The sequence below is a fragment of the Alligator mississippiensis genome, chromosome 5 (assembly GCF_030867095.1).
Source record: "Alligator mississippiensis isolate rAllMis1 chromosome 5, rAllMis1, whole genome shotgun sequence".
NCBI lineage: Eukaryota > Metazoa > Chordata > Crocodylia > Alligatoridae > Alligator > Alligator mississippiensis.
The window spans coordinates 134,543,457-134,553,390 of record NC_081828.1 but is presented as its reverse complement, the minus strand read 5'-3'; positions in this window follow the sequence as shown (position 1 = coordinate 134,553,390).

The window sequence follows — 9,934 nt, the reverse complement described above, 5'->3', positions numbered from 1 at the left end:
TGCACTTGTCTGATTCAATATGGCAAAGGGAACAAATGCCTTTGGGAAAGTAAGTCTCAGCCCTGGCTAGCACAAAGGTCATTCATTGCTTCTGCTAGGACATGAATCAGTCATTCACACCGTCTTCCTCAGCCTAACGAAGGGTGTTTGTGCCCAAAAGAAGAATTTTTCCAACTGGTTGAGTTGGTTTAATAAAAGATATCAGATTGACCCAAAGAACCTTGTCTGCCTTGTTCGCAGCACACATTTATAGCACAGGTAGCATTTATAGCACTCCCTTAACCTTGTCCCGGTTAACATTGTTTCGTTATTACATTGCTGATTGATTAGAAAACAAACTTGTTTAAAGTCGCACAACGTTCGGTCAGAACGTTGTTTGGCCACCGCCTGCTAGTAGGTGACTACTGGGATTCACTTAAACATTGTTTCACTTAACGTTGCATTTTGCAAGAATGTAACTATGACTGTAAATGAGGAGGAGCTGTATGATTGAAAAAATATCTGAGGAAATCTTTTGAGCAGCCCCTCACCTGGGGAGTGGGGTCCAGGCATCCAGTGAGCAAAAGGGTCAGATCCAGGGGCTGCAGATCAGATAATACTTTCTTTGTTGAGAGGAGAAAAAGGCTAGTCTGCAAGAGGGGCTACACCCAGACACACTAGGAAAGGGATGGGAGCTGCTGGGGGCATCTACCCTGCCCCACCCCACCCCACCCCACCCCACCCCACCAGCAGCCACACCACAGAGACAGCCTGAACCAGTGCAGCCCAGCTTCATGTGTTACTAGGCACAAGCACAGGGCCAGTTTTTCGGACCTGGCAGTACTCATTGCTTCACAGCATTGCTGTTACCACTGCAGGGCTCCCAGTGGCAGGCTTTGCCAGAACCCAGGATTTCCTTTAATGTACAGACACGAGGGGCAATTCAGCAGAGAAGAGTCTAAGGGGAGAGGGGAAGCCAAGCACAGTTCTTCAACAAAGTGGGGAGGCCAACCTTTATCCTGCGACACATACGGCAAAACTCAGGGTGCAGCAGCACTCCCTGGCTGGGGAGATGATGGCTTGGCCAGTGACAGCTAGCTTCCAAGAGGAAAATGACTGGTTTTTAGTTTAGAAACAAACCCTACAAGAATGTTTCTCAAACTTTCTCTGGTTGATCTCCTTGTTTTCTCCCCACAGGCATGTTGACATGCTCACAGGGCCTCCTTACACATCACTTTGTGTGGCTCCTAGAGTTCTTATTGGACAATCTGGGGGTTAAGAGCTCCAGGAACATGTGAACACCTGAAACTGGTTTTAAGCACTTGTGAGGCAGCTCAGAGTGACTGATCCCTGTCACCCAGCTTGTGTTGCACTAAGGTGTAGCCAGGTTAGGCTACACCTTAGTGTAAACACCCCACCCCAGCTGGTCCAGATCAGGGCTAATGCGCCAATTGCCCTCCCCAGCACCCCAGATCCAGGCTCACTGTCTCCCCACCCCTCCTCCCCTGCTTACTTGAGGCTTCCCCAGGGCTGTTTGTCCCAGGGAGCAGGCAGGGAAGAGTTAAACTACCTGCCCAGGGGAAGCTGCTTCTGCTTCTCTCTGCACCAAAAGAGCAACAGCTATACAGCAGCAAGCAGGTAGGTTAACCCTACCCTGCCTACTCCCCCAGGACAGACACTGCAGGCAACCACAAGGAATTCCCCCCGGGGTTGTGGAGAGGCAGGGGAGAGAGCCCTAGGGCAGGGGTGTTTGAGGGAGCCCTAGGGAGCAGAGGGGAACTCTGGAAAGGAGGAGTGGGGAGAATTCTTACCTTTCAGTCCTCCAGGCCCCTGCTGGCCTGAACGTGTCACTGCTCCAAGCTTGAGCTAGTATTAACACAGATCAATATTTGTGTGGCTTACAGCATAGGGTGTAATAAGGCCCAGCCAAAAAAGGAAGGCAGAGTGCACCTGCTTTCTTTTCCCTGCTGTGTAACTGTTTCTCTTTCTTTTCTTTTTTTTTTTTCCTTCTCTGTGGAAGAGTTGTTATAGACTCTCAGTGCCCTTTTCTAAAGGCTTTCTTCTACTTACTGTTTAATGTTTTCTGCGCTATTTAGCCAAATAGCAACCAGTCTCATATTTGACAGCAGAGTCCTGGAGTAAATCTTGGCTTATGGGTGTCCTTGGAGCTCTACCACACATCTGAATGGTTTAATGGAGCAAAAACGGATTTATGGGAAAGCCTGTAAGATTTTTTTTCTCGTCAGATGATTGCCTCTGTATCAAAATCAGACCTTATGCAGATGTTAATCCTCTCCTGTCCTATCCAAACTGAGGCTGTTGCCTATCCAATCTCTTCTTAGACAGCTCTAGTGAAGGAGATTCTACAATGTTTCTAGACAGCTAATTCCACTGTCTTAAGTGGAAGAACAGTTGGACAATAGAGCAAGCCACTTGGGGATGTTGGGAAATGCAGAGTAGGCCAAAGGAACAATCTGTACTGTTTACTCCTCTGTAAATAGTATGGAAGAGTTCTTTGGAAGTACATTAGAGCCAGTAGAGACAAAAGGGGAGTTTCTCAATGTCCCTTGCCTATTTGTTTTTGGTATTTGCTTGGACAACATAGCCTATAGATTAGAAGTGCTATTTATAAGATGGTTTTGATCACCTCAGAAGTTGTTATAGCAATAACGACTAGGTTCAACATTAATTGGCTGCATCACTAAATAGATATGATATAACACCAAGTCTATGCATATTTAACGCTTTTAAAATCTTGAATGTACCTTCCTCAAAATGCAATTTTTACACCGTGTGGCCCTGATCCTTCCCCCACTGAAGACAAAAACAATATTCCTATTGACTTTAAAGTATTCAGAATAAATCCATATCAAAAGACACTGCTGGTGGCTATCCCACAGGGTCAGCTACCTAATAACTGGTAGCAGAGGTGCAGTCCACATATAGATGGATAGGAGTGAATTTAAAGTAAAGGGAAACCAGATGGCTCAAACTGCCAAGACTTCCTGGCATACGGGTTGAGTGTGCTGTGTTATTATAATGAAGTTGTGGCCTGGTCAGTCATTCACATAATCAGTGAATCATTGCTGTAATTTGACTGCGCTCTCTACACATCCTGTATTATTGCAGACTGTGCTGTATCAGACTAATTATTTTCCTTTGGTGTTGTTTTCATTCTTATTTTTCATGCTTGTTTAACTTTGTTTCAAAGTGGCTGCAGCTGTTCCTTGGAAGGTATGGTATATTTTTATTTGATTTCAGTTAAAGTGTTCTGTTTCGGACAATTTTGGAAGATTTTATAGGAAAAAACCATTTGAATTAAGATATCATAAATGAAACAAAAAACATATTAAACATTTATGTGGGTACTAATACCCACTTATGTGAGTTAATAAAATGAGTGCCAAGCCATAAAGGATGCTGAATTTATGATTTCAAAATTGCATCAAAATTGTTTTGGAAGCATTTTTTCACCACATGTGATTTATCATTTCACAAACACACAAAAAAACTCAAGATTTTGTCACGTTAGATAAAAGCTTTAAAAATAATTATCAAGAGCTGCATTTGTCAAGTGCAGTATGACAAGATGATAAATTCATTTGGAAAAGTAACACTCAACACTGTCTAAAATAAAGGTCATTCATTGTTTGTACTAGAACAATAATCAGTAATACACATCCAGCATTTATAGTATGATTGAAAAAAATATCTGATGGGGGATCAGTCTTCTTGAGAGTTATACCTCAGCTCATAGGCTCCAGAAAAGCAACAGGTTTATAACATTTGCTGTTACACTAACAAGGGTAAAATTGCTTTATCAGTTTTCATCCTCTGACTGAACTGAATTTAGAATTCTGTTCCCCTATAAACAAAAATTGCACAATTAGATGCATGACAGATTTTACACTTCCTTCTGTAACACCCAGTATTCAATACTGTTGGACACAGGATGTTAGACTTGAGGTTCTTTTGTTCTATTCCACTATAGCAATCAGTATGTTTTTATTAGGAAAGATTACTCAGTGGGGAGGGGCATTAACTCATAGCACAGTAGAAGCAACCTTTAGCAGCTGAAGGACTGTGGCTAGGCAAAGGGCCAGAGAAAAGCAGATCACATGCAAGAAGAATAGCATCAGTATGGGGAAACTAAAATGGGTATCAGAATCCTGAGAAGTTATATGCATTAGTATAACATGTTTTGTTTGTTTTATAATGATATAGGATTTATATACATTAATTTGGATGTCACTAGCCCACTTACAATGCAGCATTAGTCTATACTTCCTGGTGCATGCCACTCATAGGAAAAAAATGAACAAAATCTCCTCCTCATCCACTTCTGCAACATGATAAGGGACTGATGGATAATATTATTGAATATATTGGGATTTCTTTGGAATCAGATATGTTGCATGCAACACCCATTGATTATTTTAACTCTGTCTGGATAAATCAAAGCTTTTCCTATGAACAGTGTGAACAGTGCTATAAAAAAGCATCACCAAAACTGAACTTAGGGGCCACCTTGCTGTCTCAGTGAAGATATAGATATATATATCAATATAAAAGTGCTACTGCCTGTAGGATGTACAATATTTTGATCCTATGGCAAATATATGAAAATAAAACACCTGATATGCCTGTACTTTATCAAAGGGTCTGCTTTATAATACAAATTAGCCATAGTATGATAAGCTAATGTAAAAATGAAAGTGCAATGATATTTGGGTGTAGGAAGAAAGTATCATCTTAATGATGCTTTTTTATTTGCTTTGTTTGGATTTTTATGAATGTGGGCTGCATTTGTGGATGTCACAAAATAAGCAAAATACAGTGCAAATTGAAAGAGGCAGGTGCATTTCCCTTCCATATTCACTGCTGACAAAATGGCAATAAAAGTTATATGTGAATACAGTGCACCTTTTAAGGATTTAAGGGCAAAAATACTATGTACCAATCTGGCATCTGTCAGTGAATGCAAAAAGAACACAGTTTGCACAAAGAGAGACAGACTGTTGGTAGAGGCAGATGTAACAACTGTATTCTTATCAAAGGACACCGATATAAGCTGTTGTAATAAAGCTGTTATATCAGCATGGCTTTGTTTTGTTTTGGTGGGAGGGTTTTAGCAATACAACTAAACAAACTGTTGCAACTTTCACCCTGTTTCATTCAGGGTCAGAGTCATATAATCCTAGAAAATTAGTGCTGGAAGGCACCTCAGGAGGTCATTTAGTTCAACCCGCTGCTCAAAGCAGGATCATCCCCAAGTAGATCCTCCCAGCCAAAGCTTCGTCTAGCTGGGTCTTAAAAACTTCCAAGGATGGAGATTCCACCACCTCTCTGGGTAACCTGTTCCAGTGTTTTACTACCCTCCTAGTGAAAGAGATTTTCCAAATATCTAATCTAAACTTCCCTTGTTGCAACTTGAGACCGTTGTTCCTTGTCCTGTCATCTGCCACCACTGAGAGCTGTAGGGGCAGTTCAGTGGTCACCAACCTGTGGTTGTCGATCCACTAGTAGATCTCAGAGTCTCTTGGAATTGATCCAAGGTTGGGGCAGGGGGCTGAGTGCCCGCATGCATGCACACACGTACCCGAGCCGAGCAGGTTAGTCAATGGGGGAGGGAATGGGCAGGGGCTAGATCAAGGCCCCTGTGGTGGGGGACAGTGCTACAGAGACAGGAGCAGGGGCAAATTGAGTGAGGCCCCTCCCAGGTGGGACTTACCTGCTGGGCAGGCGCACCCCCACCAAATTTTTTATCCCTCTGCCTCAATCTGTCCCCCACTTCTCTCCCCACAGACTTACCTACTCGGGGAGTGGGGGGATGGCAGCAGCGCACGGTAGATCTTGGGTTGCTTTTAAATACCAGAGGTGATTTCCTACCTAAAAAGGTTGGAGACCACTGGTCTAGCTCCATACTCTTTCAAACCCCCTTCAGGTACTTGAAGGCTGCTATTAAATCTCCTGGCCTCCTTTTCTCTAGACTAAATAAGCCCAGTTCCCTCAGTATTTCCTCATAAATCATGTCCCCCAGCCTGCTGACCATTTTCGTTGCGCTCTCCTGGACCCTCTCCAATTTGTCCACATTTGTTCTGTAGTGGGGGGCCAAAGTCAGGGCATTGGCACTAACTTACATGCTAGAGCTAGTTCTCAAAGATTTTCTTATTGCATACCCCCTTCCAGATTTACCAGCTGCCTATATACTCCTACCAGCATAAATTTTATATTTTAACCCCTTAAATGCCAATTATTATAATGAAAATTAAATCCACCATTACACAATTTCTCCTGCATATGACCCAGAAATGTCTTGTATATCCCAGGGGTATGCGTACCAGCATTTGGGAACCCCTGTGCTAAAGGATTATACAGATGAAACATTTTGATTGCAACAGGTGATGCTTGCTCCTGATAGCAGCTCCCCCTCCCTTTTTTAAATGATTAAAAGGTACGTTTGTCCATAAAATCAGTGTAAGATATCCTTGTTTTACCAGCTGACTTAATGCAAGGTGCCAGATTTTCTTGTCACTTGTAGTGGCTTTATACCAGTATGAGTATACTTTCTTCCATGGAATTTCCCCTGATTTACATGCATTTAAACAAGATACCTTCAGCCTCAGATTTCAAGAACTGCCTTAGATACACAGTAAAAGAAAAATATCTAGCAGGTAATAATTGACTCCTTGAAGCTCACTCTCCAGGTATTTCAAATAATGGCTCATATATCCTGGTTTGCATAGTCCCTGTTAAAAAGATCCTCAGAACTCTGTGTCTGTGACAAATATACAGACTTCAGTGTATTGCCATTTATAAATAGAATATAAAGGTACACATAAATAACTGCAATATAAATATAACATTTTCAATGAAAAATAACCCATAATTGTATAATTCAAAATATTTTTCTATACTGACATTTCATGAAAGGCCCTGAATAATAATAATAATTTGCAATTTATAACAACCTTTCATTCTGGAATCTCAGAGGTCTTCCCAAGTATTAATTCACTAAGCATTACCCATGCAACAGGTTGTGAAGGTAGTGATGATTAAAATGAAAGTTTAATTGTTCACAGATTAAAGGCAAATGATAAATGAGGGACAGAAATCGGAACAATTATCAAATTATTGCTATTGATAAATTTATATAACAACCTAATTTGGCATGGTACTTCACAGATATTTCAAAAGCCATGTTCCTGCCCCAAGAGCTAACAACAGGGGTGCTCAACCCTTGTCCATAGGCCAGATATGGAACACAGAGTCAGGTCATCTGGCCTAAGCAGCGGCCTAAGAATTAAAAAATGTGGCAACTGGGGAGCTACAGCAGTGTTAATTGCTGCTCTCCTGCTGCCAAATTCCCAGACTCATGAGTCCTGTGGGGTGATAACATGGCCAAGCACACCAAATCACACCAGGATGTGGCCAGATCTGCGTGCATGAGGCCAAGCAAGTGCATTGCCACAAGTGGACATGCAGGGTTGCTCTGTCACATGACTGCGGGGTTGTTCAGGCATGCAGCCACAACTGGTGCATGGGGCTAGGCTGGTTTGCAGCAGCATGCAGCCCATGGGGTCCAACCCCATGGGCCAACAGCAAAGAGGATCTGGTCCATGGACCAGCACCCCTGCACCAGCCTTCTGGCCTGCAGGGCTAAAAGACTGTGTACTGGCTTACAATATAAGTTCAATATATGTTAAACATGAAAAGAGGGTAAGGGGCTAAGGACACAGGAATTCAAGTTAATTTAAAATAATGTGGCTTATTTCTTTATAATTGTTATTCTAAGTGAAAATTGAGAATGGGAGAGCTTACATTCTAAGAAGAAACAAATAGATGAAACTTTGCAAAAATGGCATATGAGGTACAAGCAAATAAAGTGGCACACCGTGGTCACATTTTGTGGTTGTTGCACTTAATTTTTGAGGTTGGGTAAAGGGTAATGGGAATAATGTGAGAATTAATAATTGTTGGGAGCAGGAAAAAAGGAAGGGCAAAGAGGCATTAATGGCTTGTTAGGGTATAGACAACAAAACTAGCAGATAGCATCTTATGTATGTAGACGAAATGGGGGCCCTAAATTTAGGGCTCAATTTAGGGCCCTTTAAATCCTGGTGTCATGCACACACCCTGCTGACTTACCTGCCTTTCCAGTGGTGGGGAGGGGAAGGCGAGCTGCCAATGGGCAGAGCGATCCCTGAGCTGCAGCGGAGGCTGGTGCTTCCCTCCGGTGGCACCTGCCTGCAGGCACCCACCTTGGGCACTCCTGAAGGGCACTGCAGCCACAGAGGGAAGCACCGGGCCCCTGCACAGCTCAGGCAGGCAGGCAAGCTCCAGGGGGAAAAAACAAAAGATAAAAAGATCAGGCTTGCCACTTTTCTTGGGCAGAGTCTGCCTTCTCAGACTGCTGCCAGACTGCCTGCAGGGCTTCCTGCAGGGCCCCTGAGCTGCACAGAGCCCGGTGCTTCACTCCGCGACTGTAGCGGCAGCAAACTAAAACTCCTTGGAGGAGTTTTAGTTAGCTGCACCCAAAGTCATTTAAGGAGCGTCATGCCGCCAAATTTGCTACAGCGGCTTTAATTAATGCGCAATACACTGCCAAAGCATGCAAACACTGACACCTTTAAAGCAGTGCAAAAGCATTTAGCCCGCTTTAAAGTGTCGCACATACATGCCCCTCATTTCGTCTACACATGGCCTTACTCTTTTCGCAATTCCTCTTTAAGTCACGTGTGTTCTGATGTCTCTTCACAATTAACAGGAAATCCAGTAAGGATAAGGACACGTGCATTTGAAGCCCTTTCAAAAAGTGAAAATTTCAAAAAAGCAGCAGCCTTTATACTCTCACTGTTATGTGTGGACAGGTGAAAAATGATTCAAATGTGGCAAAAACACTCCAGCTTTAGTTCTGAATGAAGCAGTGTTCAGGTTGGAGCAGTTTTTCTCCATGTATTGTTCATGGCTTGTCCACAAACCACGATTAGAATGAAACAGCTGCTGCCCTTTTGAAATGTTCCCTTTTTTGAAAGGGTTCCAAATGTGCGTGTCCCTACTCAAACTTGTCACTCCATTATTAGCAGGAAGTTATTAGAACAGACATGAGTCTTAAAGAGGGATTTCAAAGAAAATATGCTGGTGTCTACACACTTCACTGAGTGATTTTTTTCATGCATAAGGATCAGGGTAGGTGAAAGCAGGAAGGAATTTGAGGGAGAAACTTTTAGGGGAGAAATGAGTTCTTTGTGCCCTCTCATCGTCCCTACTAGCACACACCTACTGACTAAATAGAGGGCCATGAGCAGGTGTTACATTTGTGCTGAGAGAAAATCCTTTGTCCCAGCACAAAAAGAGAGCATATAGCCATTCAAGGCCGTTCTTGAAAAAGAGAACTGGCTCTTTTACCTGTGAAAAAGAGCTCTTTCTTCCCAGTCTAACTTGAATGACTGTCCACTTTTCATGGGTGTAGAGGACTGATATCCCACAGTCCTCTTAAAGGAAGATGAAGGGAGAGTACCGGCTCCCCAATAGCCCACCTAGGGGTGAGCTGTCTCACTGCCAGAACCCTGCATAAGAGAATTCTCCCTCCTCGTCCTGCCAAATCAGGCAATCAGCAGGTGAAGCAGGGCATTCTCCTCTGGCAGCAAGCTTCAGAGTGCCAGTAGGAGTGTCACCAAGGGAGAATGGAGCAGGAGATAGCTGTGTGGTGGATGCAAGTCTTCCCGTGCTTAAGGAGCTTTGTTACCATGCACAGTGCCCCTACATCCCATTACATTGCCCTGAGAAGTGCAAGAATCAGAGGCTAATCTCCTGTCAGGAGAACTGGGAGGATTCTGCTGATTTCCAGCACCAGCCAATTGACAATTGACAGCCTGCCCCCTTCCTACGCAGGGGAGAGGTATGGCTGTCAATTCATGGGCTCCCCTAATGGTGGAGGTGACCTAGGAACAGC